The sequence below is a fragment of the Nanorana parkeri genome, unplaced genomic scaffold, assembly GCF_000935625.1.
Source record: "Nanorana parkeri isolate BGI_ZX_2015 unplaced genomic scaffold, ASM93562v1 scaffold130, whole genome shotgun sequence".
Taxonomy (NCBI): Eukaryota; Metazoa; Chordata; class Amphibia; order Anura; family Dicroglossidae; genus Nanorana; species Nanorana parkeri.
The window spans coordinates 2,051,444-2,062,453 of NW_017306398.1; the positions used below are offsets into that span (position 1 = coordinate 2,051,444).

Consider the following 11,010-nt stretch of genomic DNA (forward strand, 5'->3'; position numbering starts at 1 on the left):
GGGGGTGGGGTGGCGTTTTGGCTTACCTCTGCCTCCAGCTCTGTCCAGCATCCTTCCCAGTTCACTGATGTCCCTAGATGAGCTGAGCAGGACACTCTAGCCAGAGCATCACAGGTTGCTAAGAGCTCTTGCCAACCTGGGACACTCTGGTCACAAAGGGAGCAGCAGGTGTGACCCCCCACGTGGCCCTAAGATAGGCCACCTGAGGAAACCGGCTCATTATAGGGATGACCCTGGAAGTAAGTATCCAAATGTGATCTGGTATTATCCTCTTGCAGTCCCTGTACAGCAGAGCTCAGACTGGGAGAGCTAAAAGCAGCACAAAGAGCAAATCAGAGGCCTATATTGACTAAGAGCAGGTCTGTCTAGATGACGGTTGACTGTTTTGGAGGCTGTGTGGAAACACCAGGGGAACAGGGGTGCACTAGTTGACATGGGTGCAGTGAGGTGACCTTGGAGACACAGGTGTGCAATTGAGGTCATGGAGCACGCAGAGGTGCACTGGAGTCACTAGATGACACAAGGCACATTTGGAAACATAGAGGGCACTGGGATCCACTTGGAGACACAGGGGTGAACTTGGGGTCATGGAGCACACAGGTGCAAACTTGGAGTCACAGGGTGCACAGAGGTGCACTGGAATCACTAGATGGCATGAGGTGCATTAGGAAACATGGAGGGCACTGGGGCATGCTTGGAGGCACAGAGCACATTAAAGGTTTACAAGAGTCATTGGGGCACACTTGGCAACACTGAGTGCTCAGGGGTTGCCAAGTGTGTCAGAGGCTGGTAGACATGGAGGACACAAGAGGCACAGGGACACAGGTATGAACTGCAGTAGGGGCTTAGCAAGCCACACATTGCTTTGCAAATTAAGGTGGCACCAATAAGGGTAGTTGTCTCTGATTTACTATGGCACTGTTCAGGAGAGCTCTCTCCTGTTTAACTGCACCGCCCACGAGGAGATGCAGCACTGGAGTGGAGTGGGAGGCATGTAATTCCCATTAGGCCAGGGCTCAAAATTTCAGGTCCTGAGCTACTAGCCAGGCCTTAAAAGTTATTCGCCACCAGTGACCCCACTCCATCCTATCCTTCTTGTGCACAGGTTTACCGAGTGTACCTGGGAACAAACTAATCATTCTCTTGCTGGACCAATACCGGGACGTTTCCCCTAGTCAGCTCCTGCGCTCTGAGGTGGAGCTGCTCATCCGTGCTGTGGCTGGACGAGCACAACAGCTGCCTCTGTCCGTGACAGTGCCAGACTCAATAGCTTCATTTTCACTTGCCCCCACGCAATTTTCACTCGCAATTTGCGAGGGGGTGAGTGGAAATTTTGAGCCATGCATTAGGGCATTGCTCCATCTTAGCATTCGATTAGGGCAAACTCTGATACCATCCATAGGTAGTCCTCCTAATCTACCAGCTTTGCAGCTCAGAGATCAGGCTGGCTCCTACTGATACACCCCACATGTCAATCTCTTGGTGGTAGAAGAAGTGGAATGGAATGTCTGTTTAGCTCTCTAACATGTTTCACCACGAGACCTGTGGACTTCATCAGTATTCGCGCATGATTCCTGGGATGTGAGCCCACAAACGAGCAGGTGGTTCAGGATCCCCCAGGGCACTGGGTCTAAGGACCAGCCATATACACAGAAGATGGAGAATGTGGCTGCGTCTCAGTCAGCATTGGCAAAGGTGAGATGGCAGCAGAGACAACAGAGATCCGGAAAATGGGCCAAAAGTCACGGCTGGCAGCAGACAAATGTAATCAGGAGAACAAGCGGAGACAGTACGCAAAGGGTGGATCCAGGGGAAAGCAGGTCAGGAGCAAAGGCAAGGATGGGAGCTGGGAGGCAACAGAAGTATTGCTCAACCAATGCAGGCTGGTCTGAGCAGTATTTAAATAAGGAAAAAAATTAAATTAGGGTGTAAAACAAACCCCAAGATCTGATGTAAAAGAGGGGTTTGGTATTATAGAAGTGGGAAATGTTCAAAAATGGAGATTACAGAGGTGACTCACCATAAGAATTTAGGATCAATGAATGACCTGAATGGCCGATAGGCGATGACTGATTTGAGTCTGTGAGCCAAGTTTTATTTGTACAAGAGAACAATGTGTTTCTTGCAGTCCCCTTCTTCAAGCTGATGTTTTCCGAAATACAATATTTATATGTAAATATAGTAAAACTATTGATAGCGTTTAATATTATAGAATTTCATAACATAATGAAAAATGTATAAAATAATTTAAAGTAATTAAAAAGTAATGAATAGTTTATCAGACAGGAGAGGTTTAAAAATAAGCAGCTGATAGGATTAATTATAAGGAACATACATCAGTGAATCAGGCATTCAACACATATTTACTGCAGGTGAATCTTCCTGGTACATGTGTTTTAACTGACAGCGATTGATTCATCACTAGTAAATGGTGAAAGTCACATTCACTGCTTTGAAAATATGGCCCTTAGTGTGTCCTGAAATATGAATTGTATCAAGCATAAAAAATAAACTGCCTTTATATTGGAATACGAGCTTACAATTTTAGTGATTCAAAGGCCGATTGAATTTCCAGGTATCAACTAAATACATTCTTCTTGCATCAAAACCCAAGGTGGGCACAGTCTTATGGTTGGTTGCCTTTAAAAAGCAGCCACAGCCTGAGTAGAAAAGCCTGTCCCCTGCCAGCATGCTGCAGAGAAGGACCCTTTCTGTCTGTGTGAAAGCAGCGGTCTCTCTGCAGAGGTCCGATGTGCCTCCTGAGAACTCAAAACTTGAACCTGGAATAACCAACAAAGATTAGAATCTTTTTGTTTTTTGTTTTGGATAGATTTAGGATGCATTTGAACTCCTCCTGGGTTTTTACTGAAACTAGTAATATACTATACGCTGGGAACTATATGGTCAGAAGTATGTGGACCTCCCTTTAACCCTTTTCATTGCTGGGGCCATCATACCTACACTTTTTGGAATGGAGGATGTGGACCTCCCTTTAACCCCTTTCAGTGTCCGTTCCATCACACCTACACTATATGACCTGAAGTATATGAACCTCCCTTTAACCCTTTTTGCCGATGGGGCCATCACACCTACACTATATGGTCGGAAGTATATGGACCTCCCTTTGACTCTTTTTGCTGATGGGGCCATCACACCTAAACTACTGTATATGGTCAGAAGTATATGGACCTCCCTTTAACTCTTTTGCTGATGGGGCCATCACACCTACACTATATGGCCAGAAGCATATGGACCTCCCTTTGACCCTTTTCACTTTCATAGTCATCAGACCTACAGTGTATGGCCAGAAAGATGTGGACTTCCCCTAACTCTTTTTGCTGCCAAGGCTACTGAGAATACATTCCCTGTGATGTGGTCATTAGGAACAGAAGTACCATGGAATTTTCCCAATGGACACACACACAACAATAAAATATGTTACTGTGGGTGCAGTGGGGAAGGGTTTGAACTTATTATCATGGCTGGTGGGAAGGGCAGGGTGCTGAACATTTAAAAAAAAAAACATAGCACCCTGCCTCAGTATTCCACTTAAGAGCCTTCAAACCTTATGTAAACAGTGGGCTGGCTCTTGGGAGGAGTTATGCAAATATCAAAATAATTTGATGGGTGGATGTCAGTCTGGAGTATTTGCATGCAGACCACCTTAAGTAACCCTATTTGTGATGCTGATCCTTCATGATTGAAGGAGCAAGAGATCCAATGAATGAAGTGGGTGGAGCAGGGACACTCAGGCTGGGGACGAAAGCAGTGGTAATGCTGGACGTCCTCCAGCCAGGACACGAGGGGGGGCTGTTTCTGACTAATGCACATTGTGAGAAGCTCACAGAGTAAGCAAATCCAGTCCAGGAGACAAACTGGTGCAAACGTGCAAGACTGAAGGGAAGGCCGCAGCTCAGCTTTAATGTTATGGAATTATCTAAGGGACCCAACGTTGCTTCCATATCTTTTATTGCTTATAGCTTTTCTCCTCAGGCCATCTGGCTAGCCTCAAAAACAAATTCTTAATTACCATTAATATTGAAGCGCGTGCCATAAATAATTTATGACGAGGGCAGCTGGTCAATTTGTACATTATGTGCCGGGTATTGTGCGTTTGAAAAATTAATGAAAAGTTTAATTATAGCAGAATTTCCACTGACCTTTTCAGATTCCCTTTATCGTAAATCTGAAAGCATGTCGAAAACCATTACAGGTTGCTATTAATTAGCTTCACTTTAGTAGACGGGTAGCGTTAAAGATAAGAAGCGGGCTATTTGAGAGATGGAGAAGGAAGGCCTGGCGTTGGGTGTCTTGTGTGCATTGTTGAAAAATTTGCAGATATTTTTTTCTTTTTCCTTTTTTTTTTTGCAGCCGCTGCTGCACGCGGCCAACACTCATTTCAAGAACAATTTGGCAGGGGCAGGCCGTTGCGTCTACATTGTTGGCAAACAGGATGCTTAGCTGGTAAATCAAAGGCTCTATGGCATCTAAACAAGGCCATTAATACAGTCGCCGCTCTCTGAATCTCTGCTTGCTGAACAAAGTCGAGATTTATTTTTGGGGGAAGGAACATAAATCATATTGCTAACACGAGTCCTGCAGTTTAAAGGCGGCCCTAGGGAACATTCTGATGAAAAGATTTTTTGTTTTTCTTCATGCTCCAAAGTAAATAATAAAAGGGTATATTAGATTAGCTAGGCAAACTGATCTTACAAGGGGACTAGTTGTTAGTTGAAGTTACAAAACAATGATTTCTTTAGTTTTTGGGCGCAGTTTCAGCTCTCCTTCCATTCCAAGTTCTTGTATAAGGACCAGTGATCTGCTGTGAGTGGAAGCTCCTGGTTCTTCACTCTGGAGAGCATAGCCACGTGTACACCATAAGGTGTACACGTGGCAATCATATACCTACAACAAATATGGCCAGAAGTATGTGGATCTCCCTTTAACCCTTTTCGCTGCTTGGGTCATCAAACCTACACTATGTGGCCAGAAGGATGTGGATCTCCCTTTAACCCTTTTCACTGCTGGGGTCATCAAACCTACACTATATGGCCTGAAGGATGTGAATATCCCTTTAACCCGTTTCGCTGCCAGGGTCATCACACCTACGCTATATGGCCAGAAGGATGTGAATATCCCTTTAACCCGTTTCGCTGCCAGGGTCATCACACCTACGCTATATGGCCAGAAGGATGTGAATATCCCTTTAACCCGTTTCGCTGCCAGGGTCATCACACCTACGCTATATGGCCAGAAGGATGTGAATATCCCTTTAACCCGTTTCGCTGCCAGGGTCATCACACCTACGCTATATGGCCAGAAGGATGTGAATATCCCTTTAACCCGTTTCGCTGCCAGGGTCATCACACCTACGCTATATGGCCAGAAGGATGTGAATATCCCTTTAACCCTTTTCACTGTCAGGGCCATCAGACCTACACAATATGGCCTGAAGGATGTGAATATCCCTTTAACCCGTTTCGCTGCCAGGGTCATCACACCTACGCTATATGGCCAGAAGGATGTGAACCTCCATTTAACCCTTTTCGGTGCTGGGGTCATCAAACCTACACTATATGGCCTGAAGGATGTGGACTTCCCTTCAACCCATTTCACTGTCAGGGCCATCACACCTACACTATATGGCCAGAAGGTTGTGAACCTCCATTTAACCCTTTTTGCTGCCGGGGTCATTAAACCTACAATATATGTCCAGAAGAAAGTGGACCTTTCTTTACCCTTGTTGCTGCTGGGGCCATCACACCTACACTATATGGCCTGACGGATGTGGATCTCCCTTTAACTCTCTTTGCTGCCAGGGCCATCCCACCTACACTATATGGCCAGAGGTATGTGGATTTCCATTTTGCAAGAGTAAAAAAAACATATTTCAACATTGGAAAGATCACATTTTTTACTCTAAATTTTCCCAGTAAACCACACTGTAAGAATCTACCGCTATTCCGGCACATTTGCATTTTAATACATTATTAACTCCAGTCCCCAACACTTGCCTGACATTCTTTCTAAGCAAGTTATCATCTACGTGACCTCTACCCCTCCAGCAAGGGGATCTGTGTGTAGACTATTGTTTACACGTCTTGTTTGCAGATATGCAGATCTCACTTATAGAAATCAGATACAAAAGGTATGCTAGCTGGCTGATTTAATTAGCATGCTCCTTGTGCTACGACGGTTCCATTCGCAATGCTAATGCGTGTATTTTCAGGGTTTTTGTTTTCTAAACTCTCGGCTAATTACCGTTACTGTGCATGCATCTTAATGAATCTGCGTTATTCATGGTGAAAACCTCTCAGCTGTGACTGTCGCCAGTAAAAAAAAAAAAAAGAGGGAATTTTGACAGCCAGTCAACCGCAAGCCTCCAGATGGATTCCGCTAGATGGAGTGTGTCTCTTGAGCTTGGGGTTTGGGATCACTTCACTTTGTATGAAAAATGTTCCTGGTTTAGACTTCCAAAAGGAGTGAAGAAAAGTCTTTGCTCAAATTCCCTTTTCTGTGCAGCTTTGGGTGTTTTCTTCCACCCACACATGACTATTGGCTGCCGTTGTCCACCTTGGTGCCTTTCTACTAATCCTACTTCACCTAAAATGGAGAGTCATGGCCAATGCAAGGAGTGTAGACTTGGGAACTGATCATCGGAGGCCTCATAGAAACAAGACTGGTGGGGCACAAAGACCACCACGTGCTACATTGAGTTTGCTCATTTTTGTTTTGTTTTGTTTTTCCTTTATTAATTTATTTGATTGAGTAAAGATTCACATTTCAACAGCATACATACATTTAAACATTGGAGGTGCTAAAGGGGCATGACCACATGACAACTACTAATATTCTCAATTAAACCATTGTTCATCCTTTGGGAATCTAACAACCATCAGAGGAGCCATGGGACCCTGCAATTCTACACACTGCAGTGTCAGATATCAGCTCTTCAAGGCAGTGAAGTTTCTACAGACCACCTATGGGTATGGTGAGTTTCAGGTGCTTCATTTAGAAGTTGGTACTTTTTTTCACATGCTGACAGGATCACTTTAAAGTGTATCTAAAGCTTCTTTTTTTGGATAGAGTAGAACTCTTGCCAGGTTTTATTGCTGTCTGGTTCCCTGTCAGGGAGATTCACTTTCTCTAGTTGTCCTTGTGACCATTGCAATGGTACAGGTGACTTAGAACCCGTACTGAAAGTGATGGGAAACCCAAAACTTTGCGTTGTCACATGATTAGGAAGAGCAGAAATCTTCCAATATATACTTGTTTTGGTGACAACAAAGATTTCCCTCACATTGGAGAGATGTATTTTCACTTGTTGTGTCTACCGGACAGGAAGTAAAGAGAAATCTTCTTAATGGCACATACGGTTAAAAAAGACATTGATTTTAAGTAGTGATGAGTGAACTGGTTTGGGTTCAACTCACTTGGATGTTCACTGAACCTGGATTTCTGGCTGGGATTGGCGAACATTTAAGCATGTTGAAGCCAGGAATGCCTATGTCCAAGCAATCAATGCCGCTGTGTGACCTGCGCAGCATCCTTGAATTCTAGTTGCTAGGCTGCACAGCTTCATTGGTTGTTAGGACGCAAGCCGGCGCACCATAACAACTAATGACGCTGTGAGGCTTGCACTGACTGCTAAGACGCTGGAGGCCACACAGTCCTAAAAACCAGTGATGCTGTGCAACTCAGCCACCAGTCATATAATAACGCTGTGTGGGCCACACATAGTCATTGATTGCTGGGACACAGAGAGAGGTTTAATGGGTGGGTGAACTGGCCAACTATTTTTTACATTTTACAGGCTCTCAGTTTGCTTCTGTAGCACTCACCCCCGAAGGAGCCGCTGAATATGAAATGGGTTCTCCTACCTGTGTGTTCCAGCCACCGGTCCCCTTTGTTCAGCAACAGCACACCGACACTCACGGACAGAATGGACTCGAGTCTCAGGGTCTTTTGGGATATTTATTTGAAAATTCAACAGGAGAGAGAGAAATGAACAGTACAGCGTATAGCCAGGATAGCCCAGGACTTTGAGAGGAAGGGACTATCTCTGGATTCAGGTAGCAACAATTGGCTTCTTCTATAGCAATCACCTGGGAATAGGGTGAGGGGTCTCTTACAGGGTCCAGACGGTAGCTCTCACCAGCTCCTCTGCGACACTCCTCGATAAGACGACGCCACCTCCAGCCCAGCTTCCATCAGGTCTCCTTGCAGCCATAACCGAAATCTCTGGGCCCTCAGCATCTGCCACTTGCTGAGGTGCATGCCAGATATCCAGTGGTGTATTCTAGTTCCAGGCGCCCCACACCTGCCACGTGTGTGCCCAGCAAAGTATCAGTGTATCCTAGGCCTCTAGGCCCCTCAGCACCTGCCATGTGCTGAGGCCCAGGCCATTTGCTTGCATCACACAGACCTCCTAGGGCGAGGCCCCTAGAGGGAAGAGAACTCTCCACAGTGTCACCAGACCTTTTATTACCTGCCCTCAACCATGCCTCTGAGTCATCCTACTAGGTTTGGCTAGGGTCAGGTGCATAGTCATAACCTGAGGATGGATCCTCCCTCACTGTATGCCAAGGCTCCCTTTTCCTCAGGAGGAGCAATCAATCCAGCAGATTCAGGGACACCTATAGAATGCAGAATGCAGAGCTCTGTATAATCTGTATCTAGACTGGTTACAGTCCAGGTATCTCTAAATTGAATAGCGACATTTTAGAGGGCGCTACACTTCTTTGAGGTAAAGTGCTCAAACTGAACTATATGAATTGCAGATTATAATTGATCAGCTTCTATACCGGCTTCTCTAGCTGGAGAGTGACAGCTCAGAAGCAGATTGCATCACTTCCAGTTTCTGAACTGTCACTCCCCAGCATTCAATGCAGAGGGGATCAGTGAATGGATGTTTGCTGGTCTCTCTCCCTACTACCCTACTGCTGACACCCACAATGCTGGTCTTCGGCCCGCAGGAAAGGCAGTGGAGCCTGGGATGCAAGGCAGGGGGGCACTGTTACCTGGCCTCTGGAAAAGATCTGGCAACTTCCACCACCCCCATATAGAGGTGGTGAAAATTTAGCTCAGGCTGGGTTTACTGATGGTGATAGTGTTTGTTATACTCCCACTTGAAGATTCTATTGGGACAGGGTGCAAATGCAGCAGAAATGATAGAATAGGACAATTGCTACTGTTGGATCTGAGCCCTAGAACCAGAGAGCAAAGCCTCAGTATATTCCTGAATACAGCACATTCCATCCAACACTCTTCTCTGAAATTGGCCTTTAAATAATTGTTGATAACAGCGCTAGTTATTGTGCATAGATGTTCTATTCTCCTCGTCTCCCCAGCTGAAATGTCTATTGTCTCCACATATGATAGTAGTTTGGTTTTGTCTGCACAGTAAAGCTTAGAGTGGTGTGCATTAAATGAATAAACCCCCATGTGTAATTTCTCTATCAATATATCCTTTCACTTCGCTGCACAGAGGTTATTATCCATCTCAGTCCAAGGAATGCTTTCATAATATCATGACCTTGGCTGTCTACGATCTATGCAGTGTAAAAGTACATATGTTGTCATAGAGATGTTAGGAGATGGAGCTGACCTTCTTCCAGATCAAAACACTGTACAAAATATAATTTAGTAGTTAGCTAGGCTGAAAAAAAGATACAACTTCAACTTCTCACAATCTCTTGCCGTTTTGATCAGGGGAGAGATGGGACAAAACCCAGTGCTGCATATACTGCATAGGACAGCAGGATCAATGAGCTGAGCACAAAGTATCAAGACTCAAACTATGCAAATTTGGATTTCTTATTTTGTTTCCCTCTTTTGTGCATTTGTCTGTGAAGGTTCTCATTCATCCAGGTCAAGGTATATCTGTAAAAAATAAGTTAAGGCAACTGGACTTCTGAATTGAGAAAGCTGGTTGAATGACCAGTGAAACGTCTTCAAGAAAAATGCAGCAAGTCCAGTCGCCTTGACTTATTTTTTTCACAGATAATCTCTTCTGTGCAGCTCTGGGTGTTTTCTCACACAGGAGTATTGGATGCCATTATTCATGCAGAGTAATGGCCAATGCAAGGAGTGTAGACTTGGCAACTGATCATGAGAGGCCCCTTAGAAACTTAAAAGACTGATGGGGTAAAAAAGACCACCAAGTGGTACATCGAGTCATTTTTAAAAATCTTTTTGATTGAATACAGATTCATGTTTCTCCCAAGAATGTTTCAATTCATTTACTGTTGGCTGACTCACTTCCTCTCCTGGAACTCTTTTCTAAGCATCAAATATTCTTTTGGTAAAAAGATACTTTCTGAGGATAATTTAAAACTTTCTTCCTGCTAGTTTGAGGTCATGTCCCCGTGTTCTTCATCTCAGCTTCATATTGAACATACGGCCCTCTAAAACTTATTTGCACACTTTAAGTATTGAAAGATTTCATCCATGTTTCCCTTTTCTTTTTTTCCTCAAAAGTGTTCATATTAAGTTCCTGCAATCTCTGCTGAAATGTTTAAACCCTCAGGACCTCCTTCCTGCTGCTCGTGATCCCTCTAGTGATGACTAATGATCTATATAGAAGAATCAGAACCTCCTTCCTCCTGCTGGGGATCCCTCTAGTGATATCTAAAGATCTATATAGAGGAATCAGGACCTCCTTACTGCTGCTGGTGATCCCTCTAGTGAACATCCCATTTCAAAACAAAAACCATGAGCAGCTCTTATTGTAACAGTTCCAGATATTGATTACCTCTCATGGAGATCACAGTACTCCCCCTGACAATGCTTTCATCTGCTTTTGTCTACAGAAGGATGGAGCCATCTTTGTACAGGCATCATCCAGGGTCACCATCTACTTCCTGGATTGAGATACCAACTGAGATGACTCAGTTATGTAAATAATGGTGCCTTTGTAATTGTGGGCGACAGAGATCAGCCCCTGATGTAGCCTCTTATCTTGAGTCTTGCTACAAAGTAACAATGTTGCAGTCTGATCAGGGGGGGGGG

At 44.6% G+C, this 11,010-nt stretch overlaps 1 protein-coding gene across 1 annotated transcript in view; it reads left to right on the forward strand.

Annotated features, from left to right (window-relative positions):
- Positions 1-11,010, forward strand: part of LOC108784872 (VPS10 domain-containing receptor SorCS3-like) — a 436,296-nt gene that overhangs the window by 324,691 nt on the left and 100,595 nt on the right. The gene's annotated exons all lie outside the window — the stretch shown is intronic.